At 42.8% G+C, this 19,774-nt stretch overlaps 1 protein-coding gene and 1 long non-coding RNA gene across 7 annotated transcripts in view; one reads left to right on the top strand and one right to left on the bottom strand.

Annotated features, from left to right (window-relative positions):
- RIPOR2 (RHO family interacting cell polarization regulator 2) overlaps positions 1–19,774 on the top strand; it is a 105,901-nt gene that overhangs the window by 27,281 nt on the left and 58,846 nt on the right. The window contains exon 1 of one of the 5 annotated variants that reach the window (XM_083449156.1): positions 18,332–18,636. The exons of the other annotated variants lie outside the window; for them this stretch is intronic. The gene's annotated coding sequence lies outside the window, so the exon portion shown is untranslated. Of the gene's footprint in view, positions 1–18,331; positions 18,637–19,774 lie in introns of those variants that run through there. 5 annotated transcript variants of the gene reach the window in all.
- Positions 9–18,266, bottom strand: LOC310681461. Of its 2 annotated transcripts, XR_014513324.1 has the most exons (4): positions 18,177–18,266; positions 3,967–4,113; positions 1,358–1,485; positions 9–147 (listed from the first exon to the last, which is right to left on the bottom strand). It is a non-coding gene; the product is annotated as an uncharacterized lncRNA (long non-coding RNA). The 2 variants fall into 2 exon arrangements; XR_014513325.1 differs by lacking the exon at positions 9–147 and having other exon boundaries at positions 1,309–1,485.

Below are 19,774 nucleotides of genomic sequence, written 5' to 3' on the forward strand. Positions count from 1 at the left end.
TAAATGATCTCTAACAAAGCTGCTGCTGCTTTTGCCGTCACATGTTGAAGATAGGGTGTCCACATTATATTTCTTAAAGGATCAAGTGTTCTTGAAGAGTCAGGAAGCTTCAGGGATGAAAACACACCACAAAGGGATGCCTTTCTCCTCTTAAATAAAAGGGCATTGTGGGTGTGATATAATGAATGAGATTCATATTAGTTACAGAGAAAGCTTACTGCAAAAGAGGGCAGTAGGCTTTAAGCTAGTCCTGCAGCCCTAGTCTGATGCACGCTTACTCACACGTAGAGTTAGGGATTTACACTCTACCAAATATGCATAGAAAAGCTATAGAAAACTATAACACTAAATCTATAGTTGCAGGTTGCATGTCACTAAAGTGGTTGCCCTTACACATGTGCATAAACATTTGCAACTCCTACTGATGTGATTTTTAGTATGCAAGTAAAAATCAACTTCAGTGTGGCTTGGCTGGCTTAAGCAGTTGTAGATCAGGTCTCCACATCTCCAGAAGCAAAGAGTATTGCAACCGCCTGACAGCCATTTTCAGCTGGATAAAACTGTGAAAGCAACAGAGAATGATTTATCTGTCTATCATTGTTTATGCTGCCCTGTCCCAGCTTTTCTTGTGTTGGATAATGTTAGGATCTGCACGAAGTTCAATGAACCTTTTGGTGGTTTAGCTCATGTGCTACCAGCTGCAGTTCCCAGTTGAAATCTCAGCTTGGCCACAAAGCTTTCCTCAGCTTTCAGTTTCCAGTCTATATTAGGGAGCTAATAAAATTGACCTATTTTACAGTGTACCTGGAACACCAGGATTTTGCTACCTAAATGTAAGAGACCCTCTGGGCCCACCACCCATGATATCCTGATAACAGCATGGTAGGGAGGTTGGATGGGTGGGGTACATGTTTTGTGGGACCCATCTCTCTTGCTGAATTTATATTTTATTCTGTTTAGAACATTTGGAACAGTTTTGCTTGTTTTATCATTGCAATGGTTTTATCTGTTTTCATAATTGTGCATTCTGTTGTTGGAACCTTTGGGTAAAAAATATTTTGAGCAACTAAATAAATAATGGCAGTGGGCTGCCTGCGACTTGTAAGAAAAGCTCGGCCAATGCCATCTTAATTTTTCCAGAATGCCACATTGGGGCTCAGGGGCCTCTGTGTGCGTGTGTACAACTTGCTGAAATGTCATACGTTTTGGAGCCCGAGATAGTGAAGCAAATTTAGTGTCAGTCTCATCGGCTGTTCTGAAATATTTCATTGTTTGGTATGACATCTTTGGCGTGGTAGATTTGTATTGATTCATTCACTAGTGGACATTACATTACATTCAGCATGGCAGTAGATACAAGAGAATCCAAGAATCCACCCAATTCCTTTTTCATTGTATGATGCTTTCTAATTTGAAAGTTAGCTAGTCTTGAGCTGATGGAGCTTGGAGGCAACTGGAATGGCTGTTGATGATGGGCAAGCATGGCTGTGGATACAACAACAGTTTCATGACACAATAAAAAGTGGAGGCTGAATAGAACTCTGCAGTGCACCAAATATTTCAAACAGCACATTAACATCTCTCAACAGGTGGTGAAACTGAGTCACTTACTGCTACCCTACCACAACAGGTGTATCTGTTTGCAATGTAGCAGAAGGGAGCATATGCCTTTAGTTACTTGGTTCTTACGTATTTTATTCTTGCCAAGGATCTCTGTACATCTTTATCCTGATTAATCATGTATGCATAATCCATAAGAATTCAGTTTATACAAACAACTTGGTTCTCCTTCCTTTTGAACAGCTGGTGATTTCACACGTCCCCATCCCCCCTTTAAGTCTGTATGTATGACAGCTAGAGATACTCAAAGTAGCTGACTAAAACAATCCCCTTACCTAGCTGGGTAGGACAGGTTTCTTGCCTACTCTGAATTGCTTTGCCTGTCAGCAGTGTCCACTCACTTCTGGTTTCAAACAGAGTAATTGTAAGATCAGAAGTGAAAACACCTACACAAGCCAAATGATTTGGGGCAGGCCCTGAATAAGCTGCAGGTGGTAAACTGCTCCAAGGTTGTTTTGTTGTATTGCCTTTATCACCATAGCATTCTGGCAGAGTGAAGTCACTGGAGAGAAAGAGCATCTATTGAAAGAGGCGCTGTTTGATTTCTATAGCAAAACATGGTGAACACTTCTGTACTTCTCCACCTGCTGTCATTCTTTAGAAGACAATTTAAATATCTCCAGGTAGATAAACCTCCACATGTGTGCCAATGCATTTAGCAAAGTCAATGTACCTTTCCATATAGTTCTTGAAAGCATAAGCCTGTTACCCTTTTTTATATATTGATGGGAGGTTCTGCTATGGCTAAGATTTTTCCCATGATTTCACACTGGCTTGGTTTGCACAGCAAGTGGAGAGGAATTCATAGCTGCTTTGCTCCTCCCAGTCCCTTTGCTGCCATGCTGAGATAAGGTTTGGCTTAGCATGCCATCCAAACTGGGATTTGTGGTTAAGGTCTGTCCTCACTAGACACAAGCCGTAGCCAAGGTTTGTTCTTTGCTACTGTTCATGGTTGGTGGTGAGAGAACTTAACTATGAGTCCAAGTTTGGATGACACACTAATCCAAACCTTTGCTGAGCTCAATATGGTACTAAAAAGGACCAGGGAGGAGACAGTCAGTTAAGACCTCCCCAGAAGTCGGCAGATTTGTGCAGTCCCAGTATGCCATAATTTGGTTTACTGTGTCATGTGAACCAGTGCTGGCACAATGAATCATAGGATTGTAGAGTTGAGAGGGATCACAAGGGTTGTCTATTCCAACCCCTTGCAATGCAGGAATCACAGCTAAAGAATCACGACAAATGGCCATCCAACCTCTTTCTTAAAAACCTCCAGTGAGCCTGACCACCACACTTGGAGAGTCATTGGCCAATTACAAAGGAAAATAAATTATGATTAAAAAGCACCATAGATTATCTTTGAAGATGTTTAGTAGGGCCACTTCTAGGATGACTTCTAATACTTGCTTAGTTCTTTTGCGTATTTTTTGTATGATTGATGTCCAGATGCGTTGGAATTTAGGACATTCCCACCACATGTGGAGGTATGTGCCTGTGGAGGTGCATCTTCTCCAGCATTTTGGTGAGGTTCCTGGGCGAATTAGCGTTAGTTTCCATGGTGTTAGGTACCACCTGTAAGTGAGTTTAAGAGTGCGTTCTTTTATTTTCACTGATATGGATTTAAAGGGAGGTTTAGACCACATTCTGGTCCATTGGGTGGGGTTAATCTCATAGCCTAAAAAATGGAATGGCTCTTCAAAGCACATACTTTACAGTGCCATGCTAATCATATCTAGTAAGCTGTATTGAATTCAACAGGGCTTATACCCAGGTAAAACGGGGGTTATTAGATCTCTCTCAAGACATAAGAGATGAATTAATATTAGCCCCTAATTTATTGCAATGTCCATGAGACAGCTACCCAACACCATGCCTATGCCTGCCTTTAGGGCCTTAATTGTTCCCATTCTTTCCATTTTCCAGCTGAGTAACTTGCTTGGATGCTCTTATGCTACATGACCCATATTTCAGCTGCTTCTGCTAAGATGACACAGAGTTTCTCAAACATTCCACAGCACTCGAGATATCTCACTTCAAAGATGTTTGAGCAAATAGTGAGCCTGAAACTTGCCACCAAGAATCTCTGAGATCCTTCTCATTTATTTATGTGTTTACTTTATTGAATATTAATTGCATCATTCTCCTTTAAATTAATTCAGATCATCTTTCCATTTACCCTTTGCAGTAAAGACTTACAAATCCCCACGTACGTGCATATAACCCCTAAACACTTTTATTTATTTATTGTTTAAAAATGTTATACAGAAGGTGGATATTGTGGTAGCAACAGTAACTTGCTGCACGGCCTGCCTGCCATAGAAAAGCCTTTGGTGGCATTGGACTTACCTCTTCTGATTCTGAGTGACATTGTTTGCCTTTGGTTTTGCTGCTTGGGAGAGATAGCCAGGGTGAGGCAGACAGTAAAAGAAATAAGAAGCGAGGAAAGGAATGCTGGGAAGAAGGTTCAGGGCAATGACAGGAAGAGAAGAAGACCTGAGGCAAAGAGGCAAAAGGCCAAAATGAACAGAGAGAAGAATTACGTGTGGCTAGGAACTACAGAACTGAGAAATGCTGAGAATCACATATTGATTTGAAGAACTACTGCAATTAAATCTTTAATTCTGGTGAACAGTTAATATCCATAGCCAGGTAAAAATACCCATCATGTCCCACTCACCTGGGAGTAAGCCCCATTGAATTCAATGTAGCTTTCTTCTGAATAGACGTGATTAGGATTGCGCTGTAAAAGCCTTTTGAACAGGGAAGGTTTCAACAACTTCTGAATGCCAGAAGTTGGGCACCTGTGCATCCCTGTGGGGCAGTGTTCCAGAGGCCTTGGGTCCCTGTTTCTAATCCCCACAGGTAATTCATTGCCTAGAGCTGATTTGCTTATTGGGTCATGCAGCCACAATCTTGCTTTGCCTTCTATTGAGATGTTCCTTCCAGAATTGTAATTGCATAGAATTTGAATGGTATGGTTTAAAAATTTATAAGCTGCATTCTGCCTCCCCCTCCCACAGCTGCTGCCAATGCATGTTATAAACTCCATCTTTGAAGCTCAGGAAGCATTTTATATATATAGGTTAATACTCTTTCTTAGATAGAAAAGGTGCAAGTACCACTGCTATCAAGACAGTACATTGAAAGGGTACCTTTTGCTTTGAATAAGTGAAAGGACAGACAGGTGGAATACATAATGTGAGCACTGGAGGGGTAAAACATGAACATATAGTGTTGTTCAGGAAGGCCATTAACATTCCATAAGGGTTTAAGAAAACAGAGATGACCTCTTTAAAATCTACAAAACACTTCTTTAAAATTCCAAACGTGTAGATTGAAAGAGAAACACTGAAATGTAGAAATAGATTAGAGAGAGAGAGAAAATTAAATGGGCTTCCCCCTCATAAGTAACCACAAAGCCATACATAATTTATGAATGTGTGTGTATATATACAACTTTTCCCCCTTAAGGGTTCCTCAGACACATTGCATGACCCAGTAATGGCTGCCTGTCTCTTCTAATCCTCGAGACCAGAAATGATCAGCTAGCAGTTCACAGGCCAGCTCTCTCCCCGCAGAGCAACTTTATCTAGCCTCTAGTTTCCCTACCAATTTTTAAAGCAAGCAGAGTAGGAGGGGGGAAATGTGCAAACGATTTCCTTTGCAAAGGAGAAAATGCAATGGGATTGTGTTTGTATCTCATACGCATTTCATTTCGTGTCCCTTTCAAACCCATACTGGTTAGCAAGGAGGCCAAGCAACACTGCCTTTGGAGAGCACCTCAGCTTTTGCCACCACCACCCCAACCTCATACCACCCAAATGTCCATGCCTGTGAGGCTGTTGCCGGTAGGTGGCTAATGCCAACGTTATTACCACACAAACCTTTCTCAAAAGTTTTCCTTTGGCAAAATTAGTTGCTGATCAGTAATCTTGAGAAAGAAGAAGAAGAAGAAGAAGAGTTTGGATTTGATATCCCGCTTTTCACTCCCTTTAAGGAGTCTCAAAGCGGCTAACATTCTCCTTTCCCTTCCTCCCCCACAACAAACACTCTGTGAGGTGAGTGAGGCTGAGAGACTAGCCCAAGGTCACCCAGCAGCTGCATGTGGAGGAGCGGAGACTCGAACCCGGTTTCCCAGATTACGAGACTACCGCTCTTAACCACTACACCCTACTGTCAGAAACTGACAATACCTTTCAGCTGAAGTTTATGGTGACTTTTTTAAGAACATAAAGAGGCTACTCATCCTATTCTCACAGTGGCCACCCAGATGCCCGTGGGACACTTGCAAGCAAGATCTAAGCACAAAAGCACTCCCACCTCCTGCGGTTTCCAGCAACTGGTTTTTGTAACACACTGCCTTTGACCATGTTTTTTCTGTCTTAAAACACAATCCTATGATTGCTATATTCAGAAGTAAGTCCCACTATGTTCAGTAGGATTTACTCCCTAGTAAGGGAATGGACCTAATGGTCAGGGGTCCCTTTACCTTTACCTTTTTAAGGGTGTTTAGAATTTCAGCTTAAGCTATAGTTTTCATACTGAAACTTTCCATAGTTTAAATATATTTAAGCTTGGCAGATATCCATACTAGTATCATAAGACAGAACAGACTATGCAATGGAGACTTTATTCTGATTTTGCTGAGCATGGAAAGGATTCTGATTTTGTACTCAAACCTGATTATTAATAGATCACTTCTTCAGCACAACCCACCCTCAAATTTGGATCCTAAACTTCTCCCCTACCCCAACAATAATGCCATCAACAAGCAGTTTTTGGAAATATCCTCTTTGAAATTTTGTATTTTCCTTTCATAATGATTTCCTTTAATAATGATACTGTTTCAAAATAAACATATGCAATAAATATTGCAAATTCTACGCATTTTTTAGGAAGCGCTGTTCTATTTTAACAGACACGCCTTCATATATATTTTTCTTTTTTCATTTTAAAAAGGCCAGTCAGTCATCTCCCATTCCTCAAAAAAACACTGGAATGTTACTATGTATTCTTTGGTAATGATTCTGTAGCTGCCCAGTCTGCAAGGTATTCTACTTGTTGGGAGACTGAGAGCAACTTCTCATGAAAGCTTTCACAGCTCATTTATTTTGCCTATCCCCTTTGGTTTATCTCCTACTCCAAGGGAACATGAATGCACATGGAACTCCCTGAGCCCTGGTGGAAAAGAAAGGATAATTCTCTCTGGTTCATCACCAAGGCAACTGAAATTTCCTATAGAATTTACTTCTCATAGCTGTGGTTTTTTTTTTAAGTTCCTGCTGCACACCAGCCCCTTGAGAGAAATCTGGAGCTCTGGGGAAGATGGTGTTTCTCTTATATGTGTCTCCCACCATTGATTTGATAGAACTCCTCTTCTACAGCCTTCCCACAGAGTTAAGAAGTGTGCAAAGCCCTTTATGCCTCCTAGCTTAACACTTGCTGAAAAACAGCACTGTCGCTTGAGAGAAGCCTTACACGAACACAATTGTATTTAGTCTTTAATAGATGTCTTCCCAAACGTTGCCCTGGTTCATGCATTGTTATACTTGATGTCTTTGCATTGGGGGGAGAATGATAAACCTCCTCCCTTCCATCATGGAGATTAATGGATTGTCTGGGCTGAATGCCTCTCACATAATTTATTTCCCACAAAAAGGGGGAGGGACTGAGCCTTCATGTGATCAGACCTTCACATGGAGACCCTGACTCATAATGTTTGGGTTGGGTAGAGGCGCTAGACCGCATTGTTCCTTCACCTCACAAAGGCCCTAGGGAGTGTATGAACCAGGCGCTTGACATTTTTATATATAATGTCAGTGGCTTTTTGTATGCTGGCACCACACACCTTTGGAATGGTTTTTTCCTTCCAAGCAGCTCGCACTGGCCTGATATTGCTGGGACATTCTATTCTAACCATTCACCAACAAGTCATATCTTAGGCACTAATTATTGCCTTTTGATTACTTCATTTAAAGTAATTAAGGCATGAAGTCTGTATTTATCGGTGTGGTGCTGATAATGCCAAGTTTGTTTGGGTGTTTTCATTTTGTTTAATCCTTTAAGCCACAGCCCTTGGTACTGTTCATCAGTAGCATCTCATCTGATACAAATTTGTTGGGGTTTTTTAGTTCCAAATCTATAACAATACCAGTAATTAATGATAGATTCCAGCTAAATGTCAGGAAGAACTTTCTGACGATAAGAGCTGTTCAACAGTGGAACAGATGTCCACGAGAGGTGCTGGACTCTCCTTCCTTGGAGGTTTTTAAAGCAGAGCTTGGATGGCCATCTGTCATGTGTGATCTAGCTCAGATTCCTGCATTGCAGGGGGACATAATGGGGACATAACAAAAACAACAACCTAGAAGCTATTTCCCCAGAGGGGAACCATACTGGGCTCTCCCGGCTAGCTTAATGAATGCCTGTACAGCCCAGCATGACATTTTTCCTGTCAAGGCAACTGACACTGAAAGGAGAAGTGTCAGGCACAGTGCATGCAGCAGCATGTCCCTTCTGCTTGTTCCTGCTACTGCCTGCCGCCGCCCCCTGCAATCTAGAGGCCCTACTAAGGAGGTGCTTTGAGAGGTGGCACCACAGGGAAAGCACACTGGGTGGGGTCTGCCAGGAGGGAAACAAGTGGCATGTTTCCTGGAGGAGTCTCAGATCTAATCCTAGATCTGCAAACATGGCCACAGAAAAGGCCATCTCTTGAATCCTCATCCATCTTGCATCTGCCACTGATGAGATGTTTGAAGGAGAGCCTCTAGAGCAGCCTTTCTCAGCCTGTGGGTCCCCAGATGTTGTTGAACTACAACTCCCATCACCCCTAGCTAGCAAGGCCAGAGCTCAGGGATGATGGGAGTTGTGGTCCAACAACATCTGGGGACCCACAGGCTGAGAACCGCTGCTCTGGAGCATACTTTAAAAGGACAGACGGGCTCATGCGGGAGCAGCATTCCTGTAGGTGTCCTGGACCCAAGCCATTTACAGGGAGCGCCCAACACTTAATGTTGCACCCCCAACACTATTCAGTGCCTGAATTTGTTGTGGATGAGAAAGGGTGTTGAATTTCTGCAAGGTTGTTTATTGGGTGCATTATGAATGTTGGAGGGAAAGGGAAGGGACAGTGCCAGTGAAACATGAGAGGAAAGGAAAAAAGGGAGAGGCACAACAAGAAGAAGATGCTCTAAATGAAAAAGTTGATTTCTCCGTTCCTAGCATTTACCCACCACCTGCTGAGTATCTGAGTCCCAAATTCCACATATTCACTTTCAGCGTGGTAAAGTCATTGCTAGCTTATCATACCTCTTCAATTTCACACGGGAAATAGTTCTTATAAATGTTCCTCCATATGTTTGACAATTGCTCTTTGCCGCATAAGAGAAGCTGTTGGTCTTGGCGCCTTCCACCTGGCATTGTAAATGTCAGAAATGGAAGCACATTCATTAAAAAACATCTACCACATGTAACTTACAAGGTAAAATGAACCCAGGGAGTATCATCTCCCAATATCTGAGCATAGTGGGGAGTCTTATTAGAGAAAACTTAAAATACAACATACACTTACCTAAACTGTAGCAATATATAGTTGCACCATTGCTTGCTTGTGCAACTAGTTCAGTTCTGTGTTGAATTCTAGCGAAGTCCTTTTGCAACTCTCTCCTCCACCACAGCCCTTCCTCCTTCACCATTAGATTCCATGACATCACGTAATAGGAACATTCAGTGCAAATGTCTTGTTACATGGGATTAGTGATGGCAATAGGAGTACAGAAACATTTCCTCACCCTTCTGCTATGGGAACTGCATAGACTGGTAGTTTAAGCTAAGATACGGATGCAGCAATTAGGGGGTTGCCACAAGATTACCAAATATTTAATGGGGACACCCATTTTCTTTTCATTGGTTCTAGGTTTATGCAGATCTTGTGGCAGCTTCAAAATCATTGCATGCCAATCTTGCTCATCTTATAATACCCTGCATGTGGAGCCATATGCCCATCATGTGTGCCCATCATATTGTCACATGTTGACAACTTTTTGAGGGTTTCAGCTAAAGTGTGTTTCAAGATCCTCGCTTGTCTCAATTCTTTGTACCGCATTCCTCCATAATATTTTTACTTAACAGTATTTGCTTTAAAATCCCAAGAAAGGAGTGGATTTAGCATAAGTCGGCCACAGAATAAATCCAATTTTACTCTTTAGCCACTTTTGCACCTCCCCCCTTTTCCCATGGCTATGAAAACAGGCCTGAGTGGAGTTACAAAAATGAAAATCTAAAGAAATTGCATTATTTATTAAGATGCACTTAATTTCTAGAAAGCCTACCATAATCATCTTACCCATCATCCTACATTATAATTGTATTATCTGTTGGATATACTAACAAGCAAATGGTTATATGTATCTGCATTAGCTCAACAACTAAAAAAGCTTTCTTATATTAATTAGATTCCTTTCTGCCACATAAGGGAATCTAAATTATAGAGATGTTATTGGTTGAGATGGCATGGTGAAAAAGCATAGCATGATTTTTCTTTTTTCTTTTGTCTCCTTGAACAAAATTGTTGTGTTGTTGGTGAGAAGCCTCAATAAGTTATAATGTTGACTCAGTTGAGGGAAACTGTTCAAGGACTGAGAAGTGTAACAACGTTGATCTCTTGCAGCAAAACACAAAACACAAAGCAAAGAGTCTTAACCACTTTCTTTCAGCATAAGCTGTTGCAAACTACAATCCACTTCATTAGAGCCACAAAGTGCTATCCTGAGTTACACACACAAGACCACAGGTAGAAGGATTGAATGGGGGGGGGCATTGTAGTATTTTTTAGATCTCTGGTGCTTTGCAAGCTTTTTGTTATGTTTTGGCATTTTGCTTTAAAATATCAGGACTATGAAATGTTGCAGTTAAAGCAAAGATGTGCTGCTTTTGTGAATGTTGACTTTTCTTCTGATGAATGACACTATATGTTTGTACCTTGCTTTTGCTACCAGGGTTGTCTTCATAACCCTTTCTATCTTTGTAACAGCCCTGGGAGGTTGGCTAGGTAAAGGTAAAGGGACCCCTGACCATTAGGTCCAGTCATGACTGACTATGGGGTTGCGGCACTCATCTCGCTTTACTGGCCGAGGGAGCCGGCATACAGCTTCCGGGTCATGTGGCCACCATGACTAAGCTGCTTCTGGCGAACCAGAGCAGAGCACAGAAATGCTGTTTACCTTCCCACTGGAGCGGTACCTATTTATCTACTTGCACTTGACGTGCTTTCGAACTGCTAGGTTGGCAGGAGCAGGGACCGAGCAACGGGAGCTCACCCCATCATGGGGATTCGAACAGCCGACCTTCTCATCGGCAAGTCCTAGGCTCTGTGGTTTAACCCATAAATGTAGCAATTCTTGCGAATAGATTGCTGGGGGTGGGTGCGCCCAGGCACCGAGGCACATATGTATAGCATGCTAGGCCCAGGGAAATCCTGCTGGCATTCCTGTTTACACATGGAGGGGGTACTGTAAACTGTGAGGTCAGAAGAAAATGAAATTCAGAAAAGCCCAGACACTGATGATTATGTAATTCACAGTGGTTCTTCACAGAACAGTTGCTGATAACTCAGACATCCTGGCATTGGTAAGACAATGCGTGCAATGCCAAGAGAACTCGTCCTTTCATCATTACTTGCGAAAGATTTATTAATACATTTATTTTGAGTGGTGGACCAAGTTTATTTATGACTTTGGGATATCCAGGCTGGAGTTGCTTTTAAGACTGCTGAGGACAGTATGATTGAGGCAGTCATTGCCTTTTTGTGCATACTTATCCCATTGCACACTCTGATTAAACAGTCTCTGCAAATATTTGAAGCACTACAAAACCCTGCAAAGCCTGTTAAACAGACATGACATTGGAATGAGTGTGCACACCATGAGCGTATTTCATACCACCTTTAACAGCCTGCAAAAACTGTTCTTTGTCTCCAACCCTGATTTATCCACCCACACACTAGCATTCCCAGACATGTGCAGGGGAAAAAATATCCTTCATGCCTACCAGTTTACCCAGGGGAAAATGGCATGGCCTCGTTTTATATAGCTTCCACAAAGTATGGGGTGGCACTGCTAAGCTCTTCTCTGTGTCCCTCTTTACAAATCCTTGGTGCAGTCCCTGTACTAGACGCCCAGCATCAATTATCTCATCCTGGCCTCCCACCCTAAAATTAGAAAAACATATTTCACAAAAAAATAAAAAAAATAAAGTGAACTGAATAAGGTACACAAATATAAAGGTAAAGGGACCCCTGACCATTAGGTCCAGTTGTGGCCGATTCTGGGGTTGCAGCACTCATCTCACTTTATTGGCTGAGGGAGCCAGCATACAGCTTCCAGGTCATGTGGCCAGCATGACTAAGCCACTTCTGGCGAACCAGAGCAGTGCACGGAAACACAGTTTACCTTCCCACTGGAGTGGTACCTATTTATCTACTTGCACTTTGAGGTGCTTTCGAACTGCTAGGTTGGCAGGAGCAAGGATCGAGGAATGGGAGCTCACCCCATCGTGGGGATTCGAACCGCTGACCTTCTGATCTGCAAGTCCTAGGCTCTGTGGTTTAACCCACAGAGCCACCCGCGTCCCGCGGTACACAAATATAGTGCCTGTCCAATCAGCACAAGCTATTTGACATGTGTTGCCTTTTCTAATTGCAAAGGTTGCACTGCTTTAGTACAGAATTATAGACTGCTGGATTCAAAAGGGTCTAGAATTTTTGTCTGAAATGAATTGTGCGGATTGGACATGTACTTAATTTGTACACAGACAACTCTCTTTTTGTGGAACATGGTCAGTGTAATGGGCACAGTCTGGGCCAATTAAAATTACTGAGAATTTTGAGCTTGCATCCAGTGGCGTAGATCTCTTCCTCTTTTCTCAGTATCCATGGTGTTTCTTCCCCTCTTCTCTCTCTTTGTCCCTTCCCATTCCTCGCACTTATCACAAAGCAGGAGAGGCAAGCTTAAAAAAAAAAAAGCACAAGCTGATGATTTGCATAGCAACTACTTATCCCTAATTGCTTCAAATGCCGATAATAGCATTTGTGGGTCATAAGTTAGAAAACTGGATATATCCATCAATGCAAAGATGATAAATAAAATGGATTATTTCTCATTCTGTATTGGCTATTTTAAAAATAATAAATAGAAAATCTGTTTTCTGATAGGTAGGTTAAAGAATGCCGATGTATGCAAAGCTTTGTTAATTTTATACATTGCAATTTGTCTCTTTAAAATTATTAAGAGGTTAATCCCCAAAACTTTTTTGTGCAGCGTCTGTAACACATATGGGAAGGACCACAGCTTTTGACTGGCTGGAGTGTGCCCTTCAATGTGGTAATGTGTCTCCTGCTTGCCTGGGTGGAGAAGAGGGCTAGTGTATGTAGAAACCTCTGACTTGCCTGGTTGAAATTTCCCTTTGTACAGTAGCCAATGAGTCACACCCATTGTATCAAGCCCCTCTCAACAGTGGATGTGGTCCCTGGAATTTTGCCATGAAAAAATGCAGCCCTAACCAGACACTCTGGTTTTAAACAAACTATGGTCAATTTCATAGCAACACAACCTCAGACTATGGGTTAGGGAACTCACTTGTTGAACTAACCAGAATTCATTTTAAACCAAGATCTCTGTGTCTGAATTCATATACATATTATGCATCATGTTCACCTAGGTCAGTGGTGGCAAACCTTGGCACTCCAGATGTTTTGGAACTGCAACTCCCATCATCCCTGACCACTGGTCCTGTTAGCTAGGGATGATGGGACTTGTAGTTCCAAAACATCTGGAGTGCCAAGGTCCGCCACCACTGACCTAGGTGGTTGTAATATACACAACTCTGGTTGACTCAGATAAGAAACATTTATGTCCTGCCCACAAGTCTCTACTATTCTCTACTTCTTACAAAGAAAGAAGAAAGAATGATAAGTCCATCAGCTTCAGTGGCTATGCTGAGTGAGTCATATACCTGCCACCTATAGTACCTCTAGCATTAGATCCCATTATTGCATTTGCATTGCTAATCTTTGCAGTTCTCTCTTTTTACTGTTGCAATAAAACATAACAGGTTTCCAGATGCTCTTTAGGCGTATTAATTAGGGAACACAGAATTCACTCACTCTCTCACGCACTCTCTCTCACACACACAACATGCAGAAAAGCTGCACAGCCAGTTCTGGTTGCTAAGCATTTTGAGAAATTGGAATGTACAGTTCCATCAAGCCCACTTGTGAGCTCTTTACTTCTGCCATAGAAAAGGGGGGTGGCGTTGAGGGAAATAGTATGCAAGAATGACTAGAAATGTCTCTTGGTGTGGTTAACAGTTTGTGAGAGAAGTCAGAACTGGAAACGTATTTCAAATGTGACATTTCGGTGGCGAACGTGGCAGGAGTGTGCCCAAAGCAGAGTTGGCAGCTGCTTCTAGAAATCTGCATGCCAGGGATTGTAGCCTCCCAAATGGGTCAATGCCTGCCTCTTACAGTCGTTACTATTGGTGAGCCAAGGCCCTTTAAGAAGAGCAAAAGCATAGACTAAAGAAGGAGAACCCTGGACAGGTACAGTAGCATAACAGGTACTGTGGGACCTCCGGTTACGAACTTAATTCGTTCCGGAGGTCCGTTCTTAAGCCGAAGCTGCTTGTAACATGAGGCGCACTTTCGCTAATGGGGCCTCCTGCTGCTGCCGCGCGACTTCCGCTTGCATCCCGGGGCAAAGTTCGCAACTGGGAGCATCTACTTCCGGGTTAGCGGAGCTCGTAACCCGAAGCGTTTGCAAGGAGGACGGTACATAACACGAGGTTCCACTGTACAGCCCGTGTTCTGCTGCCTAGAGAGGTCACTTCCCGGGTTGCATGGAGAAGCCATTTTCAACAGAGCCCAGCAATGGAAGCGCACAGCTGTACTGAGGCAGCGCCGGCTGTTGAAATTTTGAACCCCTAACAATTTTGGTGCCTGGGGCAGCCACCATTGTGCCCCCCTTTGCTATGCCACTGGACAGGTGGGAAGCATATTTGTGAAAGGTTGTTCAGAACTCCCTACAGCAGCTAGAAAATCGGCAAATAAACGACAGGACTTCTTTCTCCCAGATACGCTAGCGCACCTCAGTCTACCTCCCAGTTCTACAGTAGACTTCCTCAATCTGGTGCCCTCCAAATGTTGCTGGACTATTTCTATCATCCCTGACCCATGTCCATGCTAGCTGGAGCAGAAGGGTGCATTTTGACCTGCTGGGAGCCTGAAGGGTCCTGCCCTACTTCTCTCCACCTGGCTTGGGGTGGGGCCTGACAGGCTCCATAAAGGAGTGCTGCTGCTGCTGCTGGGCAGAGAGGGCTCTGTTTTTGTTTTTGTTTTCTTTTTGAGTTGCTTTTATTTATTATCTATGTCATTTTAAATTGTGATTGATATTAATGCTGTCTTCTTAGTTTTAGATTTTATGATTTATGTGGGAACTTTTTTATGGAAAGGGGCATACAAATAAAATGATGATGATGAACAGCTGGAGGGTACAAAATTCTCCACTCCTGGTTTGGTGTGTCTGCACTTTCTTTGTGTGTGTTTTATTGCACTGTAATTTATGTAACTTGAATGCAAGATGCATTTTTTAATATCATGAGACTTGCCATTAGGAGTGGATATAGGGTGCATTATAAAGAAATGAGTAAATTGTCAGTAGTAATAAAAATAGATTGTATTGTTAGTGTTAGGAGTTCTTTTCCCATTACTATTCCCACTGCACATCTCCCAGATTTTCATAAGAATTATCACATATTGTGCCCCCAAAGGAAATGCATCCGCAAATGTGTCCTAAATGTTCACCCCTGTGCGAAAATTGCAAGAGAGTTGAGAGTTAAGCAGCACAGATTGCAAAGGTAGGATGCTTTTAAGCACCCATGTGATTATTTGAAAAGTTAATACATGCAAAGCATTGAAATATTACATTTTTATAATGTTAGTGAAGAAGAATCCGTTTGTGTTCATGTAAATGTAATACAGTCCAGAGCTAACACAGATTGGTGTTCCTTCGGTTGCCCAAGGCAAACCTTGCTTTTGTGGTTCTTATTATGTGTTTTGTACTTGGCTGCATCCTGGGTGACCTATTTTTAATGCAATGGCAGATTACACTTCAACAGAGTGAATAATTCATAGGTATAGTAGCACTATCACAGTAGCAATACAATAGAAGCTTTTATGCCTGTCTAATTGTGGAGAGAGGCAGCATTCTCTGGCATTTTCTACTGAATTAGCAAAACAAGATACATGTGAAATGAATGATTCTTTCAAATGCAGCAACATCAGGGACACTGAATGATGTGGAAAGGGAGGTTTGGGCTAGCCTATGTGGTATTCAAATGTTTGTTATATAGCTATTGAGGTTTTGGGGGGATTTGACTGAAATAAAGGAAGACAGGATGAAACTGGACCTATTGGTTTTCTGCATTTGCTACTGCAAAGTTATATTGAAAACTTCCCCAGAGATAGCTTGTAAGTTGTATATGCACAAGTAGAATAGATACAAAGTAGGAAGGTGAGCAGATATTAGCACCCCAAAGCTTCCTAGAATATATATATAGCCCAGTGAAAGTTTGTGCATGTTGAATACATACTTTAAAAGTCCAATAACAAACTGAGGCATTTCAGGTGTGCAAGTACCAATAAAAAATATAGTATACTTTTATAGGTCAAATCAGCAGAATTCCCATTTCACAGCTATCCAACAGGTCTACAAAAGCCAACTCAAACTGAAATTGTTGTGTTGGTGGAAGCAGTGCCATAACTACTGGGGGAGAGGGGCTAGCTGGGTTTTGTGCCCCAGATGAAGCGGAAGTGGAAATGGTGCTTCTAAAATGACAGGAATATAATATTACACCACAGCAAAACTTCTATGGGCCTGTCCATAGCTTGCCTTAATGTGGATTGTGAACCCCTTGTGCCTCCTTTAATTCCCCCTTGTCCATGCAGAAGTCTCCTCCAACTACTTCTGTTCTCTACACTTTCTGCCCCCTAAATCTGGAGATTCCAAGTGATCTGGAAATCCAAATAGGGGAGCTACATCAGTTGTGCGTCCCAGGTATGAAGAAGTCAGTGGTTTCTACATGAGCACACCTCTCTTGATTTCAGCCAGGCAAGTTCAAACATACATTCCAACCATTGAAGCCAAAAACTCTTGAGGAGGGTGTGAAGCAAAGGCAGTGACAGTTGTGACCGGGGAAGGCTAGAGGACTAGAAAGGCACAGAGAGGCATGTTTGCTCCCCAACCCTGAGGTTAAGCACCCCTGCATTAGAGACTCTGCTCAACACACAGCTGAAGGTTAATGCTGTGTTCATCTACGAGGTGTACCACTAACGCTGTTGATGGTAGTGATTAATCAACGATATAATGACACCTAGTGACAAAACAGAAGCGCTAATACTACCCATATATGCTCTGATCCAGATTATGTCTGTGTGTACACCATTAGGCACAACTGAAGCGCATTCTTTCCATCAAAGTATTCTGGGCAGAGTTGCAATTCCCAGCATCAAACTGCAGTGCCCAGAATTCCTTTTTGGGGTGGGGATGTGCTTCAAATGTGTGTTCAAGGTATAGTTTGTATGCAGCCTTAGCAGTGTGAATTATGTGTGATTAGTGGCACTAGGTAGGACGCAGGTGGCGCTGTGGGTTAAAGCCTCAGTGCCTAGGGCTTGCCGATCGAAAGGTCGGCGGTTCAAATCCCCGCGGCGGGGTGCACTCCCGCTGTTCGGTCCCAGCGCCTGCCAACCTAGCAGTTCGAAAGCACCCCTGGGTGCAAGTAGATAAATAGGGACCGCTTACTAGCGGGAAGGTAAACGGCGTTTCCGTGTGCGGCTCTGGCTCGCCAGAGCAGCGATGTCACGCTGGCCACGTGACCTGGAAGTGTCTTCGGACAGCGCTGGCCCTTGGCCTCTTTGAGTGAGATGGGCGCACAACCCTAGAGTCTGTCAAGACTGGCCCGTACGGGCAGGGGTACCTTTACCTTTACTTTAGTGGCACTAGGTATGGGCTCATGCGCACCAGAATGCACTTAACAACTAAAGCAGCAACTTCCAGAATCATATGGTTTAGGGGCTTCTCATCCTCAAATCCTTATGCCGCTACACCTCTGCTGGTCTTTAAGGTTCCACAGAACTCTTCTCTGCTTGCATTGCTGAGAGTGACATAGTGCTTATAAACATCCATGCACATAAACACATTTTGATGAATATACAGCCCCTGGTTTTGCATTCACCTACCAGTCCTCCCCCCCCCCCCCAAAAAAAAAAACCCAGGTTGCATACAACTGGGCATAAGGAAGGCTTTAGATAATTATCCACCCTGGTGGAACAACAGCGCGTCAGAAATTGAACCTGGCAAACTGCTGCGGCATTCACTCTCGCCACGGTGCAGAAAATAAACTCCTGTCTCCCCTGAGGCATGGGAGACGGCATTACATAAATATTTGCAGAGGAAACAAGAATGCCAGAGTGATCAAATGAAGGGAAAAGGGAAAGCTCTCCTCACCTATAGCAGCTAGTTAAGTCGGAGAAGCAGCTGTTTCACTGATCCCTATAGTCTCAGCACGGATGACGCTGGAGTCAGACGCTGCGACCCCCCCCCTTCCCTCCCTCTCGCACACATTCCCTCTCTTCTCTACTGTAACTTTACCAGGGTAACAGAATTGTAGATGCTTCTGCTGGCAGAAGAGTGAGTCAGAGCAGCTAATGACTGAGAGCAAGCTGGTAACTGATGCGCTCTCGCTCTCTCTCCCTGCTCCACCTCCCCTCTCAGTCTTTCTCTCCCCCCCCCCCTTTAAATCAGAAACACTAACTAAGCCACTACTGGCTGCATAGTAGAGAGCAGTACAGTCTGCTTCTCAGATCCTTTTGCTGCTGTTATGAGGATTGACTGTGGAAGAGGAGCTTTGGGATTGCAAACCAGTGTATTCAGCTTCCCTACCATAAGTGTGAGTCTCTGCATTTAGGTGGGTGCTCCCCCCCCCCTTTTAATTTTCCGACTCATGAGGACTAATATTGTTGCATGTTCTTTCCAAATATTGTAGTGTTTTATATTGTCCTGTGCTTTTTTGTGTCATCTGTCCCCGGTCATAAAGTTATTACAGGATGGTTTGTTTTTAACCCTGATTTTTTGCAACATTTGGATGTCAGTTGCTTAAGGAAATTATTGCTAAACTGTTAAATAGTATTGTCCCCATTAAATTCGCAAGGCATGGCATTTCAGTGCAGTTGTGTTGGTATAGGGCTAGGCTCTGTACTATAGAGTGAAATATTATAGAATTAATTGTGTCTCAAAATCCTTAGTCCGATGCTTCTCTTTTAAATACAGCAGAATCTTGAGCCTGATTAGTATTCTGAATAAGGGAGTAAAACATGGAAATATATAACTGGTGTGTAACATTGAAGCTAGTAATGTGAAATGATTCTACTGAGTTTAGCAAAGTTGCCTTTTCACACTGAGTGCTAACCTACCTCCGAAAGCCTGGAAGCACAGGTATCATAAGAAGGAAAGCAAATATTTGAAATCTTTATGTTGTATAGTAATCAAGATTGTATTTTCAGTTTAGTTTGTGGCTTCAGTAAGGTTTGTGGCTACACTGATAAAAATCAGTTGTTGTTGTTTCACCCCATTGTAATGCTGCCAGATGCACCTTGGTTCCTGAGTGGAAAGGCTTTTTCCTGACTTTGGAGTGTTATAGTCCTGTAAATGTTATTGACAGACCCTGGCTTGTTTGTTTGTTTTTTTACAAGTCCGTAGAGCTGGCACTTATCATAGCACTTCAGTGCCCCTTGACAACCCTGTCATTTTCAGGAGCACTCTCATGGGGTTTGAAGGAGCTTAAAGCAATCTTTTGCACATCTTGAGCTCAGTTTGCCAAAAGATCCTGCTCAAGCTCCCATTCATTTCAGCACAGTTTGAGTAGCAGAACATCTCCGTGGATTGTGCCCTGACTTGTCTTTGAAGAAGTCCCTTCCATATACTATGCTTTCTTTGAAAACAAGGATGCTTTTCTAGAGAGAAATGTATGTCACTGAGTGGCACTTTTAAATCATGCTTCCAGAAACATTTCAGGCTTTCCTTATGTGTGTTGTCCAAACAAACCT

This window comes from Podarcis tiliguerta, assembly GCF_965153285.1.
Source record: "Podarcis tiliguerta genome assembly, chromosome: 7".
Lineage (NCBI taxonomy): Eukaryota > Metazoa > Chordata > Lepidosauria > Squamata > Lacertidae > Podarcis > Podarcis tiliguerta.